General features: G+C 42.5%; 1 long non-coding RNA gene across 1 annotated transcript in view; it reads left to right on the top strand.

Annotated features, from left to right (window-relative positions):
* The window catches only part of LOC110400029, a 79,765-nt gene that overhangs the window by 33,601 nt on the left and 25,022 nt on the right, over positions 1 to 21,142 (top strand). Inside the window, exons 6-10 of the long non-coding RNA XR_002439545.1 lie at positions 198 to 3,881; positions 13,159 to 13,389; positions 14,387 to 14,604; positions 16,945 to 17,059; positions 18,523 to 18,676. This is a non-coding gene — a long non-coding RNA (uncharacterized LOC110400029). The remainder of the gene's footprint in view (positions 1 to 197; positions 3,882 to 13,158; positions 13,390 to 14,386; positions 14,605 to 16,944; positions 17,060 to 18,522; positions 18,677 to 21,142) is intronic.

Below are 21,142 nucleotides of genomic sequence, written 5' to 3'. Positions count from 1 at the left end.
AATGCACACACATGTGCAGGCACACGCTTAAGAATGGTTTAAAAATGTCATATTTGACTTCCTGGCCTGTTTGACAGTTCTCTTCAAAAATAGCCCTCATGGCTGCAGGCTGGCAGAGACGCTTCTGCCCTGATTTAAATGATAAAACTCAATTAGAGTTTGAATCTGTTGCACTGAAATGGAATTGTCTCTTGCAGGCAGAGCTCGGTCATGGATGTGGCGTCGGGAGCTGTGGAGGCCGTGCCCGTGGGGAGAGCAGGCTGGGGGGCCTCTGAGCTCCTTGGAGCACAGACTTCCCATCTGCTGTCCCTCTGGAAAGGGAATTCCATTGCTGTTCTTCACATGTGTACGAGCACCTGCTGCTTCTTGCCAGCCTTTTCTGTCTGGCCATCTCCATGCCTGAGGAGGTCTACTAGGCCCAGGGGTGGCAGGGACCTACACTCAACTCTGTTCATGAGGAAAATCTCCCTTAGCTTTGCCCCTCTGGCTTTTAACAAGCGTCTTTCCTCTCCCAGGCACGTGTTAGGATTTTGGCTGAGCTGGAGCTAAGGCAATGGCAAAACGTTTGACTTTCTGGTAACAGGTTCCCTACAGGAGATTCCCCAGACCCTCACTGCGGTCCCATATCTCTCCTTGTTGTCCCACAGCAGGTTGTTTCCAGACATGGAGGGAGACACCTCAATACTGCCTCTGCTCCTTGTAGATCTGAGCTGATCTCAGCATTTTCTTATCAGCATGCGCTGAGATGTATGTCTAGAAATCAGTGAGTACCCCATGCCTCTCTTATCTGGGATCTCAGCCTGACCTTGGTCTGTAAGCGTGTTAAATAGCAGCTTCCAGCATGTCTTCTTTCATCTGTGGCTTGTATTTGTGAAAAGCAGAAAACATGTCTAATTTACATCAGTGCAGCTGGCTCCTCTGATCTGCCACCTGGAGACTCGGCCGACCGGGAATGGGTGTCTGTAAAGGCTTCTGCTTCCTCTGTTGGTGCCTGTCTCTGCACTGGCCATGGGGCAAAAGTACCCCTGACCCATCTCTCAGGAACCTGGTGGACCCACTTGCAGTGGGTGTTGTGTACTGCAAGAAGGATGCACTTGTCCAAGCAGTGCAGCAGACTCCAGTGGTCCTCTTCCAAGACCGCCAGTGCAGAGATTTAAGTGAATTTATGGAGACAGACCAGGAAAATGGTTCATGCATGTGTGTGATGGAGTGGCAGGCAGGCAGGTCTCAGGCCTGCTCAGATTCGCTAGCCACTTAGAAGCTGGACTAATAGTATCCAGTTGGAGAAGTAGTGTATTGCCCTTCATACAGGGCAAAAGGTAAGTGCAAGGCCAATTAACAAGGCAGGAGATGTGGCTGTGCAGCAGGAGGGGTTTTCTGAGGGGAGAGTTCACAACAAGATTATTGGGTGTCTGTGACACTTTTGATGTTACTGGGAGGAACCCATCAATGACAAAACTGTGATGCTGCCAGTAGGTGCCTGACATACCTGGGGCTCTGTATGTCCCTTGATGAAAGTCGGAGCTCCTCAATGAGGAGGGAAGATTGTTCTCACTAAAACAAAACCCAATGAGATAGGCAGAGGAGATTTACGCTGGACGACTCCTTTTTCTAGAAATAAAATCACCTCAAGCACAGCACAGTAGGGGTCAATGTGAAAATGAACCAACTGAATCCTGTGCTGTCCCAGGAGTGGACAAACTTTTTTTTTTTCACCCGTGAGGATGTGCCCTGGGACCTCCCTGCTGCTGTCTGACCTTCCAGCCAGTCAAAAATCAACTCAAACCTCAGGACATGGCTGGCTCTCCTAGAGGCTCCGGATGAGAGAGACTGGGTAGATGAACTCAGTGTGGTAGTTTCTCTCTTTGCATACTCCTGGAGGCGCAAAACTGGTTAAAAGGAGGAGGGTGGACTGGCCAAGAAACGGAGTGAAACAAAGCCCTGGCTGATGTCCAGTTCCACGTGACAGATAGGGCAAGTTGTGTGCCCAGCCCCCTTCAAGGAAGTGCTTGGATCCCAGACATAGCACCTCTCCTTGGCCAGGACATGGTGTGAGTGATCCTACTATAAGCTTCTCCCTGGGAACCAAGATCTATGAAAAGATATGAGAAAAATCACCTAAACCTTGATGGCAGAAAGGCAAAGATTGAGAACACCCCATCCCTGCTCAGGCTGCAGCTCCTGCAGCAGAAGTGGTGATTACAGCACCTGGGTGTGTGATGGGATGGGAACTGCAGTGGCAAGTGGGGACAAGGATCAGGCCCAGAAGGGAACTGTTCCTAGTCATGCACTGCAGACTCCATATGTAGCGAGCTGTGATTGCAGCTGAAGCTTTAATGAACTTAGAAAATAAAATGAAACCGAGAGCTTTGCCTGCTCTGAAGTTCTTTAGACAAAAGTAAGCAGGACTCAGAAGGCAAGGCAAGCACTTCAAACATGGCATGTCTCCACCTGTGAGGCATGTCAGCCCCCTGGGCAGGTCTGCAGTTCCACACCAGCTCATTTGCCCCACTACTGCAGTAGAGGTGCACCCCAGACCCCCAGACAAGCTGCATGGAGAAGAACAGCCGGTGGCATCAGAAGATGGGCGATCTCATTGCCAGGCTGGGCCCAGGGACAAGGAGTGCCACGAGCAAGTGGGTTCAGAAGAAGCAGATCAGGAGCAATCCATTGCTGAGCGCAGCGCCATGTGGCGGGGCTGCCTGAATGCAGCCACAGAGCCCTCTGGTGTTGTCTGCGGGGCTGCAGACCAGCCACGAGAGCAGTCTTTCATGAGACCAAGGAGAGTAAAACATTACTTAGCTTTTACTTTTTTTTTTTTTTTTTAATGCATTTCTTTCTTTTCCTGTGCAGTTTTTAGCCTGTGGGTGTTACTAGAAGGCAAGAATGGGAGGAATGGAATGATCTGAGTTCCCCTTCTGCAGGTCTTCCAGAGAGCTGTACATGAGGAGATTTGCACTGGAGCTATGCCCCCGGTGTTACCTTTATTCATTTGTTGATTTCCACAAAAATATTTTCCCTTCTTGCCAGAAGAAGTCCAAACCTCAGTAACTTAGTGCTTCAGCCAACAGAAGTCTATAAAGAGTTGGTTTACTTTTATAACTCCTGTTGATATATTTTTTTTCCCTATGGAAAACAAGCGCTTTTTTTTTTCTGAAAGGAAAGGAAAAAACACCCTTTGGCTGAGCTGTCAGATCTCTGCAGTCCGAAAGTTCAGGCAGCTTTTCTTTGGGTGATATTTGAGCCACAATGGGCTGTTCCATCCAACGCTTCATACACCAACCTTTACAATCTTTGTTACAAAAAGAAAAATGGCGAGTAGAGAAGAAAGGAGGGAAGGTTTTACCAACCACCTTCTTCTTTCATAAAGTAGGAGTTATATTTATCCCTTTCTGTAGTGCTCTAAGGTTTTCTCCTTCACCTTTAAAACACCTAAATTGCCAAATAACCCCTTTCACTGCAGTATCTCCTTAAGGGAAGCTGCCTCAGACAGGAGGACTTTTGAAGAGCCAGGAGTCTTGCTCCAGGGGAATCCCCAGACACACAGTACTGTTTTCTCCTAACATTCATCAACTGTTGTATGAGTGTCCGGGAATCCTGGTCAGTGTAAAAGATTACAGGACTTCTTTATTTACGATGTCACAGGTATATGTCTCCCTCTTTTTAATGGTTTCAGAAAATGTGAAGCCAGAAAGGACTATTAAATCATTATAATTTGCTCTCTGATGTGTAATATCTTCTATTACATAGGTATTAATCTCCAGCAGATACCGCCCACAAGGTAAAAAGATGTCATCAAAGCTAAGAATGCTTTAAATCTACAGTAGAGGAAAAATGGGTAGAAGATACTTGTGAAAAGATGTCCTGCACTGATAAAAAAGGTAAGCGTTATCCTTCTCTTTGTCTGCACTAAATTATAATTAATCTGTCTTAACAGGGGTAAAATTCTTTCCTTCATTCAGATCCTGTGGTCTCCAAGACCCTGAGAATCCAGACAAGGGGAATATGGCTCAATCATCTAACTAAACTGTTAGGGAGCTCTTGTTTTCAGTTATGTCCATAAGCATCAGCTACGTGTCAGAATCTGTTCTTTTCCTATTTAATGTAATGTGTGCATGAGGCTAGGAGGAGGTTAGGAGGCTGATGTGTGTTTTGGAACTTCCTATCCAACAAACTAGCCTGCTCTAATAATTCAAGATGTCAAAAGAAATAAAATGATGCCCATGATGATGCTGTGTATGTGTCAGGTTCTATTGGAACAATGTATTCTGTATTTTGGCTGCTTAGGATTGGATTTTTGTAATGTTCCCCCCCCACCCCACTCCGATATTGCAGTCAGTATGATCTTATTTGATCTGTGTTGGCAAAAGAAATGTAAGAATGAAGACCTGTTTTAGCAGCCCCTTTATTTTATTATTGATGACACTTTTAACCTGAGCTTTTGCATTAGCACCCTACCAAAATATTTGGATTGGAATTATTATTATTTTTCAGGATCTTCCCTTCAGAATCAAACTTAATTCATGAATATATTTTTACTTATTGCAAATTTGGGAAATATGGCTCAGAAATTTGTTCTGATTTCAGAACAAAGCTCTTGCATCTCTTTCTTCCTCGTTCTCAGAATGCTTGCTCATGAAAGCTGGAACGCTTACAGGTTTGAAAAACAATCAGAATAGCAATGTGTTACAGTGTGACCTTTTTGGCGTTGCATTGCTGAGCCAAGACAAGCAAGGTGCAGCCCAGAGCAGTCCCTGGTGTAGATCTAGTTATGCCTTTTGGTAAGAGACAGGTCCTTGGTCTGGCCCACAGTAGCTACAGTTAATATCTCATTGTTTACTGATTACCTCTCTGTCTTGTAAAGCCACCCGTTCTACTGACTGTAATTGAATTAGCTGTCTGTATTTGGTTCTTAGATTCACCATATGCTCTCAGTCTAATATTATTTATTCAAAATTAGTGGAAACAACACCAAGAAAGAGCAAACGAAAATCTAACAGAAGAGGTCACAGAACATCTTGTGGCAGATGGTGTTTTAGCCATCGTGGAAGCTCTCCTGTGGGTGTTTCAGACACTTACATATTCTTTACCTTTTGAATTTGAGGTGAATTTAAGGAACATGTAGAAAAAGACAAATGTCATTCAAATGGACGGGGAAAGAATCTGAACTGCCCACTTAGTGATTTTCAGAGGAAAGTTAGGTCTGTAAAAATGGCACAGATTTTCAGGATTTCTGTCTGAACGTGAATTTTGCATCTGTGATGGCACTCATCTTTGTATCGAGTATGTTTTCATGGATTACACAAAAAAAACTGTTATTTGTGAGCTGTCTCTCTGTTCCATGTTACCCTTGCCAGAAGGTGTCTCACTTGCATGGTCATTGCAAAAAATTGTAGGTCCATTTGTTTGCTATGAGATATCCTTAGGTGCATTACATGTTGCTAGTTTGGTTTAAAATGATGTATTGCAGCCCGTCAGCAATGTGGTTAAGAGAATGTATTAACCTGAACTAGCTGATGTGTGTGCAAGGCTTGAGTGAGCATGGTATATCTCATAAATGCTAGTTAGCAGCAGAAATATTTTTCAAGATGGTTTATGTTGAAAAGAGAAAAAGCCAATAAAGCAAAGGGAAAAAGAAAGAAGGAGGAAGTATGAAAGAACTGACTAGTGATGAGGGAGAAGGTTCACAAGTACTGCAGTGATCAGCAGAGCAGAAGGAGATGGGAGGAGGTGAGAGATTCTGTGTCAGAGAGAAATGGGGAGTGCAGCCTGGGTGAGAGAGGAGATGCCTGGAGTGGGAGGAGATCTCTGGTCAGAGGAGCAGGTGTAACCAGAAAGAGGGAACAAGTGTTGACAGCTCTGCTGCTGTGCCAGTGGTCACATCCCTGTGCCATGCTGGACCCTTACCCGGCTGGATCTCATCTATGTGGGATGTTCTCCCAGGGTTGTGCCTGGTCCTGCCACAGCGTTCTGTAGCTCTGGTGGTCTTTCAGAATAATTAACTCAGTGAAGAACAGGAGATATGAAGGAATGATGGGGAGAGGAAAAAAGCACAGCTAAGAAGTTCTTTTATTGAATTTGGCTTTCCTTGTTGAAGGTTTGAAGCCGTGAAAGATGTTTTCAAGGAAGCAGGAGAGCTTGCCGAAGGAATGGATTATTCAGAATTTGAGAAGTGCTGATTACAAATTACTCTGTGTATGCTTTAAGTCGCTAAGTGGAAAGAGATCTTAATAACTATGCTGATAAACTCGGTATTTTACCTTGATGTTTTTATTTATGTCTTTAGAATTGTGCTAGTTTGCTGCATAAGTAGGAAGGCATGTTTAATCTTGGAGCAAACAACAAACGCACTCAAAGATTTCCCCAAGAAAGATGAGGGGATTTTTTCATTTATTTTATTAGCATTTGGTATCTTTTTTTACTTCAAATGGTCCACTAGTGAAGTGTTCACAAGTTTTTCCTGCAAGAGAAACTTTGGGGAGTATCTGGCAGATTTCTTAATCCTAGTGACACATGAACCTCACCAAGAATGATGGAGTGGGGTGTTTTTAAATATGGATAATTCTCAAATGCTTTAAGATTTAGAACATTAAAAGAAAAAATACTGCCAGGTAAACGCAGTTCCTTAATTCCAGGTGAAAACTCTTGCCATCTTCTGCTTAAAAAAGAGTTCAGAGACTGAGCTGCAAATCGAGACTTTTTCCCAAGGAGAGCTTAAAGCAAGTTCCTTTTGTTTGCTGGGCAGAAAGATCTCTTGAAATAGCTGTTACCCAGTCACTCCTAATGGCTGTCCCCTGAGGCAGGCAGGGCCTGTTTTGACTGTACTTATTGATCTGTGTTATGAAAACAATTACAATAGCTTTCATGAGCCTTGAAAACCGTAAGTAAATATAGCACGCATACTTTACTTAAATCAATAAGTTTGGTGGGGGGTATAATTTGCATCTTGAAGCATAGCTCGAGGAGATTATCATGCTTTACAGTGCTGGAGAGGGCTCTGGTAATGTACTTAATAATGACAGTGATAAAAATAAGGCTCAGCAAATTACCTGCTTCATGTGGTATTGCAAAACCTCTGCTCTCAGCTGGCCCCAAACCTCTTCCAGCCCCAGGGTCCTTTCTGCTGGAACGACAAATACTTCAGGCAGGAACTTTGCGCAGCACAAGGGGGAATGGCTTTAAACTAAAAAAGGAGAGATTTAGATTAGGTATTAGGAAGACATTTTTTAGTCAGATGGTGGTAAGGTGCATTCTTGGCATTCAAGACCAGCTTGGATGGAGCCCTGGGCTGCCTGATCTGGTGGCTGGCAACCCTGCCCATGGCAGGGGGTTGGAACTCAATGATCTTCAAGGTCCCCTCCAACCTGAGCCATTCTGTGAAATCAGCTGGGGATCTCAAGCACTATAGCAGTACAAATAATTTTGTGTAATGATTTCATTTTATTTACTGTCCCAGGCTTTGTCCAGAGACTTGCAGAGGAACCATTACACATGTCCAGGATTGTTATGGAACTCCTCCCCCAAAAGTGATTTATCTGACTGAGGGTGGTATCACACAGTTGCACAGCAGCCTCTGACTATTCTTCAAAGACGTCTCACCTCCTGTCTCTCTGAAAGTCAGTTCAAGATGAATAAAAACTGGGCAGATCTGAAAAGAGCCTAACATGAACCAGCACATCAGGCCTATTTTCTGCCATTCAGGTGGTCTGCCCACAGAAAAGGATAGAGCCATCCCTGCCAGGGCCTAGCTCTTCCCAGCTGGAGCTATCACCACTGCTGCACTGCTCTGTGGCCATACTCCATGCTGGGAGCGATCAATAGTTGAACGATGGGACAAAGTGGTGGGTGCTGGAATTCAGCATTGTGTCCTGCCTCCTGGGTTTGCTGCCTAGCTTTGTAGGTTCTGAATGCCAACTGGTGATAGCAAAAGTGAAGTAAATTTAGACACTGAAAATGAGCAATTGCAAATTCATATTCTCTGCATACTACTCTGAGCACTAAACAGTCATTCCACTGTACCTGGCTCCAGCCAGAAACAATGAGAACAAGCATGACAATGGTCAGAAATGCATTTGTGGACAGAAGCCTGGTAACTAGATGAACTCCCACTGTAACGAGCAGTATTGAAATTCAATAACTCCAGTGAATTTTAAATCAGGCCTTTTTAGGACATCTTCAAAATAACAGCCTCTGGTGAGAATGCATCTAATTTACTGAAATTCCCAGAGCTTGACATATGACAGCCTCAGCAATGTAGAACTCTCCCTGCTTGATGTGCAGCAGGAATGTCTTTCTCCCTTACAGGACCAGCGATGTGGCCCGCCTGATCTGGTCAGCCCCCCTGTGTCTGTGCTACCAGAACATGTGAATACATGTGATAAAAATGAAAATTTGAGCAGGGCTCGAGAGTACACAGAAAACATACATTTATTCTTCTTGAGTCTTTTTGAAACCCTTCACCTACAGAGTTTTTTCCCAGTTCTGAGCAAGGGGAGGTCTGGCAGATGTGCATTGTGCTCCCCCATCACTGAGAGAGAGAGCGTGGGTGGTTCAGGGTTGTGTGGATAAAAGCAAGCGAGACAATATGAAGAATGTCCATAAAAGGACATTTGTACTGGAAAACACTGAGAGTATCCTTTCTTCCTTTGCCCCAGCCCTATGCTGAATGAAATGGTTGCCCTGCAAAATGCCCTGGTATTTTTTTGGGTTTCATTTCATTCAAGAAGCAAACAATGAGCTAGTCCCACAATGAATCATTGCTGGAAATGCCATGGTATCTCTCTTTTCCATTCCTTTTCCTCATCCTGCTATTTATTTTGTTGCTCTTGTTGTTTGTCTGTTTGTCGTATTTGTGGTATAGATTTCTGGGACCATTAAAAGCAGAAGAAAACTTCAAAAATGTGACTTGAGGCTCAAAATTCGAAATGTTCAAGGAAGCAAGTCTGGGCAATAAGTGATATGGTCTTTAGAAATTAAAAGCTATCCTGGTGGTAAAGACTTTGCTTTAAGGAAGGTAAAGTGTACCACCACACAATGCTTCACGCTGGCAGATGTGAGCTCTTTGCAAATTGCTGAAGTTTGTCCATGCTTTCCCCTATGTTTTTGTTTTGGTTTTGCTTTAATTAGTCCCTCATAGTGCCACTCTGACAGATTAAATTAGATGTCACTAACAATATGCCTTGTGAATGCAATCATTTTTTCTGTCCACAAATTCTCTGTGCTCCGGCTGTTGTTTTCCATGTCTGTTGGGTGCACATAATGGTATAATTATCTCCTAGAAAGAAACATAAAATAGGCGCTAATCTTTTAACTGCTCCCATTTCTCAGCTGTTATTCTTGATGTGAGACAGGTCACCTAGTCTACAGGACAGTAAATGTGCTCCTGTCAAACAACAGAAATGTTAGCTGTAAGGGATAAGGAATATCAACTAATAATACAGTCTGTTTGGAGCAGAGCTGATGATAAAGTGCAGGCAAACCTTTTTCTGTCTTCCTTTTCTTAAACTGTGAACTTCACCATAATGTCCAAATCTTCTGTACTGTACATGCATCCCAGCTAGCGGGCAAATTCAGTTCAGTCCAATCCCTTTTGTGCAGATGTGTGACCATCAGGTGAGATACGTGGTGTGTGTCAGACTGGGGCCATCATGTGAACCAAAGGATTAGAGTTTGAGCTAACACAACAGTGTAGGCATTGAGTGCAGATTTTAAGGTCAAAATGAATCTTTAAGATCTTTACAGCATTAACCACAGAATTTCTTCTTATTGCTCTGTTTGGAGTCCAGCAGCTCATGTCTTTATTGAAACAGAGCTTCAGGACGGACTCCTGGCTTTACCAGAAAATGCCAACAGGCAGCCCACCAATTCCCTTTGCTCATTATTATTATCACTAGTTTTTGTTTTGTTTTTCATTTCAATCCTTGTGGGAATCAGAGCTATGTCTTTTTCGTGTGTGTGCGCATATTTTTTTTTCTTGAAAAACTTAATACTGCAGGGAAATAAGACAGGAGTGACAATTTATTTCTTGTATATTGTAATGCTTTGTTCAAAAATTTGGTGCTTATGCGGCCATTTGAAAATTTTCCATGAGAATAGGAACTATGTAGAAATAACAGACTTAGATTTGTGACATAGGCTGTTGCTTGAAGAGAGAGAAATCTTATTGTGGCTTCTCAGTGGGGAAATAATGAAACATGAAGAACAGCTTTCTTACCTTATATTTATACAAAGCTTAACAGTAGAAAAATATGAAACTTAAGAAGACAAGAAAGCTTCAAACCGTTCTTCAAACATCCCAGGCATCTGATTTACAATACCGCTATTATGTGACAGGGGACTTCAGAAAGCCATCAGATATGAGTAGGAGGTCTATGATTTGTGACAGATCCTTTTGGAAATGAACGTCCCTTGTCCCTGTGTGACTTCCCATGCTTTCCCAAGGATGTACCTTGAGAGGTGCTTGGGATTCAGCATTTATGATGGAGTCTGTAACAAAAACCAGCATGGGAACTGCAAGCAGGTATTTAAGTAGTTTGAGTGAGAGTACGAAACTGGCTTAAAAAGCATTTCCTGAAGGTACAATCACTTCTGGCACCAGAGTAGAAACACTTACGCATATTTCTGCACCCTGGGGCAGTTTTCAAGAATGTTGCTAATGTTAAATTTGAACTAAAAGGGCTTTAATTTTTCTTTTTGATGGGGAGCACTCATTATGCAAATAAGATAGCCTTTGGGCAGCTGTCTATTTTTCCATGTTTCTTTCTTTTTTTTGGAAGGATGCTAGTTTAAAATGGAAATTTCCACACTGAAGTTACCTATTTAGTCATGTATTTTTAGCATGCCTGGGAACGTGAAGTGAAACACAATCAGAAACAAGCATGATAAGTTAAGCACTATCCTGGCTTGAAAGGATCCTTGTTGCACTTTGGCACTGTCTATGTTGTAACTCCTCCTGGACAGGGACACTGCAGCAACTTCCATTTGTCCTTCACCTCATGGCACAGGTAAAACATCTTTGGTTATCTCTGTAGCTTACCTTTGTTGGACAGGCTATGAAACCAACTAAATCCTACCATTCTTCCTGATCTACCTCCACACTGTCAATTTTTGGGTCAGGGACAGTTTGGATGAGGGCATCCTCAGCATTATAAGGGAAGCTGACCTCTGTACTCTGCCTTCCAGTAGTCTTACTCCCCTTCAGTTTTTTTTCAAGTAGTGGGTCCCTAGATTTGCCTGAATGAAGACCTGCATCCAGGCAGGCTTTGTCCGTGTGATTATATTGGGTAACAGCAGTGTTTGATAAGCATGGGTCTTATTCACCACCAGCAGAGTCAAAGAATTAGTCAGAAGAGAATCTAAGGACATATTCTGTTTTATAACTCCCATGCCATGAGAAAAGCCAATAGAGCAAGAATGCTTTATATTTGCAAATATTTTTTTCCTCTGCTGGTACTTTCATTTTTCAGTCTCAAAGTCTTGTGTAGGATTTAGAGGTTTTGGCCCCCATCAATGCCTGAAAATCTAGAGGTGGGAACCTTCAAGAAGCAACCTTTAATCTATGGGGAAAAGACCGAGTGCAAGGAACATTAAAAACTGGAAAACAAGAAAGCCATTTTAGTAACATATTTTGATTTATGCCCTGTTGGCTATTATGTCTCAACAGCAGTTCACAAGAGATGTACCACTGTGGTGTGAGGTTGATCTCATGTGGTAGCAAGCAGATGGAAGCAAGAACCTGGTCATTCATTTGGGAATAGTGGAGGACGAGAACTGGCCTGCCTTGTAAGGCGCTTGTTGTTTAGATGGAATCATAAAGCACCTGACTTGGTATCTGTGGGACACTCAGATATTTCCTTCCCACTCTGAGTTTCCTTACTAAAAGTTCTCATTTCTCATGCTGGGCTGATGGTAAAACATCTGCTTGTCAACATCCAAATGGAATTTGCTGTACAGTGCTGAGGAGAGCTTTCCCTGCTAAGTTTGGTTTGCTTAATTACATAATTATTTACAAAATGCTTTGGATCTTTCTGGAGGGAAGATCGTCATGAAATGTAGCTCATTGTCCTAACAATGCAAACCGACATGGGTGAGCAAGGGCTGGGGGACCAAACCTCCTCTGTAAGGGAAATGTATTACAGAAGATGGGCAGCTTGCTGAGGGGAGAGCAGGTGGCTCCAGTAGGTTAAGTGGGAGCTCTGCTCTCCTGGGGAGGGGAGCAGCAGCAGTCTAAGTGCTGAGGCTGACAGGAAAAGTTAGTGGAAGTGCTTTTCTGCATTGCTGGGCACAGCTGCAGCACAGAGCTCTGTTGAGCTTGAAGACTTGGTGTTGCTGAGCTTGCAGCTGGAGGCAGGGAGCTGCAGAGCCAAGCAGGGAAGGCTCTACACAATGAACTTCACTTTTCATCCCTCCATCTCAGTAAAATAAGCAGAGTGGATGCTATCGAGACCTCAGCTATCTGGAAGCATGGGATGATGCAAAACAACCCCAGAACATTTCTAGATGAAGGATGCACAATAACCTGCTGTGGGGATGTTGCTTAGTCTCCTTCCCAAGTGCTCTGCTTGTCAGATGTTCTTGTGGTTCTGCTTAAAGGTGATGGAATTCATGACCTCTTTTTAATCACTATGCAGAGAAACACTGGGGCAGGACCTTCAGCAGTATGCCATGCAGCTCCCAGGGTAATGCCCCACAGTGTTCCTTTCACCATTGCTGCTGCTTTCTGCTTGTAGTGAGCACTGTGCCAGTTCCTGCTTAAAGGTTCCTGCTTCTAACTATTTTTTAATGACAAGGGGCAACCTGAGTACAGTGGTCAGAATAGCTTTCTATGTTGCCAAACATATTTCGGAAAGAAGAATTACTATTACTTTATCAGCAAATCATTTCCCACAGGCATTTTATTCATCTGTGACAGAGGACAAAGGGAGACACTGAAAAGGCTGATGGGGCAGTTGTGGCTGGTTGAACCATAGCTGGATCATATTGCAAATGTTTTCTTCACTCCTGCATCTGGATCGTGTTTGGTACAGTTGCAGGACTCTTTGAAACTCATAATTTTAGTTTTCTGCTGCTTGGAAAAAAAAATAGACCCTAAAAGAGAAACAACAAGCAAACTAAATTAAAACACATTTTCCCAAAATACACATAAACTTCCCTTTCCAGTAAGCAAGAAAATGCCCCAAGGACACTGGATCTCAGCACTAAATCCAAACCTCTGGAAACAGCCTCCATAAGACAAACAAGGAAAGAAATAAACCCCGCTGTCCTGCCAAGAGCAGCCACATGCTTCCAGTATCTTCATTCTCAGAAGGCATGCTGCTGTCATCAGGATGATCCATGCATGGAGGAGAGCAATGAGGCATGTTTGGACCCAACATCTCTGCAGCTGAACAGGTACAAATCCTGGGTCTTCTCTGCTTTTATGTAAATTAAGGTGGGGAGTGTTTACTGAGCTGGGGTGAATTATTATAGCAGCTAAAATAAAAACAAAGCTGTGATTTCCCTTTTCAAAGCATGCTGCAGGCTTTGTTCACTCTACCTGATAATTTTACTCCAAGGCAATACTGGTGACCTTAGGGAAATCCCTGTTATCATTGCAGAGTCAGACAGTAACACTGCCATTTTACACATAAAAGGGACAAGTACTGGCCAAGGTGTCATATACAGAATTGGTTTCAGCTGTGTTCTTTCACTTGCTTTTCAAAAGTGAGTTGACATTGGTGATCAGACATCATACAAACATTCCCCAAGTTTCACTCTGCATCCATGGCCTGCTCAGGGGAGCTCCCTTCTGCATGGATGCAAAAAGCCCTGAAAGAGTATTCAAAGACATAAAGAATCATTTTTTTAAGAGGCAGAAGAGAGACCCAAGAACTGTTTTTATGATTTTCAGTTTGAACAGAGCCAGGTGCTTGATTAAAGGCCCAGCGGTTGGCATTTCAAAAGCCACAGAATGGTCATGACCTATCCACAAATACAGTGAAAGAGAGAAGAAAGAGCAATTCCCAGGCAAGGGCTTTGTTTATGCAGAGAAAATAGGCAGATGTGATGGCTTCCACAATGCCATGGGTAAAGGTCCTCTGAAGAGACAAGGTGGCAACTGGTACAACAGGAGGAGACACCAACCTTGTGTCCCATTCCTGAGACTTGACAGGATGCAGGAACATTTGCAGTCAGTGCATTTGACGGGAGTTCTCGCAGATGTGCCTGGTGTACCTGGGGTCACTTTTCTCTGTGGTGGATGAAATAAACCTATGACAGCTGGAGAGGGATTGCACAGCTTTAGTTTCCTAGGTAAATCATTATCAGCACTCATGGTGCTGAGACTTTATGGAGTACTTCCTGAATGATAACAAGACACAGGTTTTATTTTATATCACTCTCTGTACAGCATTGCCAGCACTGTGCGCAAGATCTACGGGCAGTTATCCTAGCTGAAAATCAGTGCCAAGCTGTGGAATGAAAACAGGAAAGCCCACTTCACAGAGGACAGGGATGAAACCTCATAACTCAGCTGTCAAGGGGAGCTGAGCCCCAGCACGATGTGATGCAGAGGTGTGGTACACGACATCTGGGCACTCCTGGTGCGCTGCTGGCCACAGCCATCTGGTGGGTATTTTCCTGTCTTTCATTTGGCTGCTCTTCCAAATGTCCTCATACAACTTTTTAAAGTTACTAATCTGGCAAATCTGTTTCCTTGGGTATTTCTGACTGTCTCTGTAGCCATAAATGTGAGAAGCCTGTAAGTGCCATAGGATGGGCCCATATGCTACCAAGCAGATATCATCACTCCAAGGCAGCTGGGGTGGGTTTCTTATACGCTGTGATGGTTTCTATCCTTTGCCAGGAAATGTCAATTGGTGCTTGATGTGTTAAACTGAAACTCAGAACAAAATTCAGCAAAGAAAATAAAATTCGATTTGGTGAGTAATTTGAACATCAGCTACAATGAAATATACTACTTTTAGAAAGAAAAGTAATCTCAATTTGTCTATTTGCTATCAGTCTCTATTTCCTGTAGACTAAAAAAAAAAAAACCATAAAAAAACCACCAAACAAACAAACAAACAAACAGCTTTGCTTTTAATACATTGGAAAGTCCAGCAAAGGACTTTGAACTGAAACTTTAAAATGATTTCATTGGTATTACTCAAGATTTACAATGGAATACACAATCCAACCTAAATTTTTATTTTCTTTTAAGGCATATTTGCTATACACCATTCCAAGAGGCTTTTTACAATATGCAATTTTTTTTCAACTTTTTAATTGCAACTGAGTTTAGTATTTATGCTGAATTGTTGACGGTTTGGGTAGGCTAGGTATGAGTTAAATTGTCATCAGATTTCAAAATCCAGACAATATTTGTGTAAATGAAATCATTTAAATATGTTAAAATCCCTGTCAGTGGTTTACGGGCGTTAGGCCCGATTCCGTGACGAAGGGGACGGGGAATCCACGGGTCCACGCCCTGGGAAAAGGGAAAAGGGGAAAAGGGTAAGGAGATGGCCCTGAGAGCAAAGAACAGCGGCAACAATCTGAGGAGAAACAAACTAATTTACTAAACAAGATATCGGAATGCAAAACAACACACTATAATACAATATAATTACAATTTAAGCTGATAAATCCAATACAGAGAGAGAGAATGTCCCAAAATCAAGGTAGGCCTTACTCTACTACCGACGATAAGACGGCTGGAGAGCGAGGTGCTGCCAAGACGAGAGACGGGCAGAAAAGGGACGAGGTCTCGTGATCTGCAAGTTTTTATACTGCGAGCTTTTATCTTTTCCCTCCGGCTGGAAATGGTAACAGAGGAGCAAAGTACCGTGGGGAATGTAGTAGTCCTCTTCTGAGAACCAGGTATATCCACTACATGATGTTATGATGTGGAATACCAATAACTGAAAATCACAAAACCATGACAATCCCATTGCTGTTCATAGGTTGAACACTCAGTGGACAGGCTAAAACTGTTATAATTTCACTGATGTCAGTTGAACTTGGGTCAATTTACCCATTTTTTTCCTTTAACACAGTGTTGTCCTGCTTTCTTTTCCATGAAACTTCTCATGCTGGCCTTCAAATTTCTTGGCAGATTTTTTTTTTTATCCGCATTCTACAGATCCTCTCCCTCTCCTTTTTCTCTTTCATTTTCAGGGAGTTAAACACAAACTATAGCAAACTCTACATTGGGCAAATACTAAACAATATGCAACAGAAAAACGCAGTGGTATGGGTGGTGTTTGGGGTTCAAGAGTTGAAAAAATGCGTTTATGCTTTGCATAAAAGATTAAGAGCTTGATCCTGTTTTCATGGTGTCAATGGGAGTTCTGCCACCATTCAGCAAGGGAGGGATTAGATCCTTAAGATATTTGATGAAATGGCTCAGCCAAGGATTATAACCTTGAATACACAAAAGCACACAAAAACTGCAGCCAAAATAGACTCAAAATATAGTACCTGTCTCTGGTGGCTGAACAGTATGTGAGATCCTGCTTTGAAACCTGGGCTGCTCTCTGTAATTTACTGAGCAGGTTTGGTAGAGAGGGCACAGAACATTTTTTTCCATAGGAGTATTCGATGAAAGGTTCAAATTTTGCTACACAGAATAGGTTGATCTGCAAAGATACTGATAAGAAATGGAATTACACAAGGCCAAGGAACGTGAAACGGATCTCAAGTCACGTCCTAGCAACTAGGCTCCACTTGCACAGGAAAGCCTCGATTCTCCCCCCTTCTTAGCAGGCTCCTTCACTGTTGATCTCTTAAATTCTTCTTGTAGGACAGGTGAAATAAACCTCAGAGACAACACAGTCATGCACATTTTAATATGCAGAAATTTATAAAGCGTGAAGAAAATTATACTTTGAAGATCTTTGCTGAGTTGCGATTGTATGATCTACCAAGAGATATATGCAATGTGTCCCTACGGTTTGTATTTCTTAGGGGCAAACCCCCAGACTTGCATGAGAAAACAGCAGCACATACTTTCACATGCAAATTAATACTCAAGCAGCATTTGTGGAAGAAAGAAGGATGAAGATGCTAGAAAAAACTTGAGGTATGTTGGGGAGTAGCCAGATGGGCAGCTGCTGCTTGGGGACTGGCTGGGCATTGGTTGATGGGTGGTGAGCAATTGCTTGCGCATCACTAGTTTTGTATATATATTTTATATATTATTATTACTATTATCTTTTTTTCCTCTGTCTTTTCTGTTGTGGTAAATAGTTTTTATCTCAGCCCATGAGTTCTACTTTGTTTTTTTCTTACTTTCTCCCCCATCCCACTGGGAGGGGTGGTGGTGAGCGAATGACTGTGTGGTTCTGAGCTACCTGCTGGGTGAAACCACAACACAGGGGCATGAGTTGTTTTCCTTGTATATCCTTGCCTGACTACAGAACTGAAAGAAAAGAATATTCAGCTTTCTGCAGCTCCATGAGCAAATCCCCACTAGCAATACCATCACCACAGCCTTAGGCTTTTTCTGTCTGCTGCTGAACTGTCTGTTATGTGGGTAGAAAGGTTCTGAGGGGCAACTTTATCAGCATTAGGCAGCATTGCCCTCAAATACAAAAGATCAGACAGGGCTGGACTATTAAAGGATATTGAGAGGTCCCTGAGTGCAGACTCTCTTACAGAACAGGGTTAGTTGTACCCAAACCTTCCCAACAAATGGCTGTAGGGGCATACATGAGCAGCTGCTGGAGGTCATCTCCTCTTAAGCAAGATGAAGTGGAACTGAAGCCACATCCCAGTAGCTCAGGGATGACTGTTTGCATGGAGAGGCCAAGAGCCTCTGGCGATAACACCTCAAAGGCTAGAGAGAAAAGCTGCTATTCACCTCTCTGACAGACTATATTGCATATTGAGGTATGACAGCTCAGGAACCTACTGCATTTTTATCTACAGTAGACTTTGAAAACGAGCATTTGAAAGTCCCTTTCTGCTACTCATAATCTGTCCCTTACCTCTTTATGACCCATAGAGGCTGTATGATGAAGGACTTTGCCACTGTCACCAACAAATCCAAAGTAGAAAACTGTAAAATTAAGGGGAAGGATTAAAAAGTTAACAATCAGACTCTTTTATTGCTGTTTTCTGGCTAGTAAGATTTTTGGTGTATTATTCCCCAAACAACTAGAATGCACAAACAATGGAAAAGCAATGGGCAGTTTTTTCCAGAAACATTTTCTGTCTTATATTTTCCATCCTATGTTCAGCTTCCCCATGTGATGTACAGTTGTCTCCCTGCTGAAAGTCTGCAAAGTTAACAGCTGAGCTGTATGTCCCTCTGTCTGGATGGGTGGGCAGTTGGATCCCAGATGGATGAAAACTCTCATTTCTACGTTGAAACAGGAAAGGGTCAAGGCTGCTTCAGTCCCACCCGTCCTTTCCTGTTGGCTTTTCTCATTCAAAACAGGGAAACTCAGATCCTTCTGGGGGATGACTTTTAGCAAATAGTAGTATTTGTAAGGTAATGTCTGCTATCTATTGTGACAGCTGATGGTTCTGTATTTCCTCAAGGTGTTTGATTGTTTTCAAGTCATTGTTATGAGGAAGAATATGTTTGCAGAAAAACCTTGGCACCTCGTCTGAGTTCTCACATTTCCCTCTCTGAACTCCACCCCTCTGATGAAGAACCAAACAGGAATGGGAGCAGCTGCTCTGTACAGAAGAGGTACATCACAGGAGTGTTTTATGTTGCTTTTAACAACAGTCATCCATCTCAAAAGATGGCTGTGTATTAGTATTCAATATTCAAACTCTGTTGGAGATTACCTTGGTCCATAGCATGTCAGCTATAGCTGTGAGAGTCCATAGCGTATTACTTAACCTCTGGGTTCACTCTTCTCAGTAGTTGTAGGCCAAGGTCAACAAGGCCAAATGTGCACCAGAGCTAGAGCTGCTTTGTATGGAAGAGGTAAAAAGAGCATAGCTTCTGGCTGGCACAAGAGCCATAAGGTTGGCTTATCTGTAACAGGCTCCTGTGCCCTTAGGTTAGCTGGCAGTGAAAAGACGTTGCTCCTAGGAAAATCCCCAGTGCCTAGGGGACAGATCAGAGCTGCAACCTGTCCTCTTCTAACTCTGCACATTTATATTCTGTATGTGGTTATGCTAAAAGTTCAGGTTTCGCAATATTTTGTTGCACTTGGGGCAGTATGTACTAAATAGTTTTAGCAATGCAAAAATACAACAGCAGCCCATCAATTGCAGGTAGATCTTTCCGCTTGTACTTAACTTTAAGTGGAAGAAGTAACATAAATGGAAATTTAGTTGTTGTGCAGACTACTACACGCCCTGAAAGCCAGCTCCTGCTTCTCCTAAATGTATGAAGGCCTAACTGATTTCTGTGGGAAGAAGCTATCAAGCTGAGTAGAGTATAGTAGAAAATACTGCATAGATGTTATTAATGAAGTTAAAGATGCAGAAATTATACAATCGGATCACAAAAAAAATCCCAGAATCCTAAAATTTGTAGATAAAAATAGACAAAAGACATGATTCCAGTAAAAAACAACTTTCTTATGAGTTGGAGAAGTGCTGCTTACATTTTTGTTTCTTATTAAGCACCCGTACTTGTTTTCATAACTTTTACCATTTCCTTCATCTTGAATTGGAAGCAGAACTGCTGCGTGGCCAAATCAGAGTCACGGTTAGGATGACTTGTGCCATTGTGGCCTTTTCATTAAGCACAGGGGGAAGAATTGCCAAATATTTTGAGCGATCAAAGATATAGGACATGGCTTGCTCAAGAGTTTGCACAAGCGATGGATATTCCCAGTTCTGTCTCATGTGAATTCAGTTCCTCTGCAGCAATGTGCATGGGTTGTGGAAGATACTGAATGCTCTCTTGAGATGCTGCCTTTAACAGCAGAAATCCTTTGAACTCACTGACCAGGACTAGATCATTAAAAAGGACTGTCTGTTTGCTGAGTGCTTTTGGAACAAGATTAGCAAAGTTCTGGTTACTTGTGAACAAAAATCTGCCCAGGTGGCAGAAGGACCAGATAGAAGTGGAAAATGTATTGTTGGTCACTCTTTTCAGGGCAGTCAGGAATGGAAAATCTCTAAAGGTTCACCCTGTCTTGGGCTGGTTAGGCCATAATGGCTAGCAGCACATTGCTAGCTCATGCAAATATCTAAAACTTGTAACACCACTGACCTTGTCCTTTGAACAGAGTGTTTTCATTTTCCATATTTGCCAGTTGGGTACATTCCTTGAAAATAGCATTTGCTTGGAAATAAACTATAGTAAAAGCTGGCTAAAAATTGACAGCAGTGTAATAGGGTTATGAGAAAGAGAATGTAAAGAATTTCAAATAGCTGTCTTTTGCAGATCTGAGCCTTTTCCTTCCCTGTAGCTGTCAGGAGCTTAGCACAGAGAGAGTGACTACAGGAACAAAACTTAGGCAGTAAAGCTGTCACAGGGAGGACTTTGGATAGGGAGAAATGATTCCTGTTTAATCCAAGGTTAGTGGAAAATACAGAATCTAAAATAACAGCTCAAGCCCTGAAGAACACAGAAAACTGTATCTGCATTTCTGTCTTCACAAAGGAGTGTTACAGGGTTAAAAAAAATCCCAGTGCAGAGATTCTGTGAGCAAATCATACCGTATCACCTGTAGTTCTTCCCTCCCACTGAGATGGGAACTTGGATATTCTGGGAACTCTATAAATACACTGTAAAACAACCACTTAGTCAAAACTTTCTGTGTTAATTAGGTAAATGTATGCATTGCTTTGAGCCCATGAGTGGATGTTTGCACTATTACTTGTGCTTAAGTAAAGTAGATGCTTAAATATTTATTAAACATGGATCTAAATCTCAAAATGGACCAAAGGTGGTATAACTGCAGAGATGCTGCAGAGATATTTTACATAATTCAGTCTATTTCCCATATGTCTGACTTGAAGCTAAATGATTTCTGAGAGTCCAATGCATTTATGTGGCTCACTCCATGCTATCAGTCTTTTTTCTGTGGTAGGTCTTCTTACCCTGCAGCCCCAAGCAGGGTGAAGATGGAGCTGAATGCAGAACTTTACTGTCATTGACACTTGATAGACTCTACAGACGAGAGCTAAAAAAACAGAATAACCTACTTTATGAATAGTTCTGAAATATTGGCATCTTTTTATTCTTGAA

Source organism: Numida meleagris, chromosome 5 (genome assembly GCF_002078875.1).
Source record: "Numida meleagris isolate 19003 breed g44 Domestic line chromosome 5, NumMel1.0, whole genome shotgun sequence".
NCBI classification, from domain to species: Eukaryota; Metazoa; Chordata; class Aves; order Galliformes; family Numididae; genus Numida; species Numida meleagris.
Note: the sequence above shows the minus strand (reverse complement) of the source record. Positions and strands in the feature narration are given on the sequence as shown.